The sequence below is a fragment of the Haliaeetus leucocephalus genome, unplaced genomic scaffold, assembly GCF_000737465.1.
Source record: "Haliaeetus leucocephalus isolate CR32 unplaced genomic scaffold, Haliaeetus_leucocephalus-4.0 Scaffold932, whole genome shotgun sequence".
In the NCBI taxonomy this organism is placed as follows: domain Eukaryota; kingdom Metazoa; phylum Chordata; class Aves; order Accipitriformes; family Accipitridae; genus Haliaeetus; species Haliaeetus leucocephalus.
The window spans coordinates 17,265,679-17,265,913 of NW_010973368.1; positions in this window are offsets into that span (position 1 = coordinate 17,265,679).

A 235-nucleotide genomic window follows, 5' to 3' on the forward strand; every position below is an offset into this window, starting at 1 on the left:
GGGGCGCCATTGGCCCGCGTGCCGCCGGTGCCCCTCGCTTCGCCCGGCGCCTCCGAGACCTCCCCGGGGGGGGCCGATGCGGCTCCCGCCCGCTGACGCCTGCCAAGATGGCGGCTCCTGAGGAGGGGGGCACCGAGGCGCCGCCGCCCCCCCCTCCTCCCGCTGAAGACGAGCCTCCCGGAGGGGCGGCCGCCGCCTGCGGGGTTCCCCTCAGCGTGGCGGCGGGCAGGGCCGC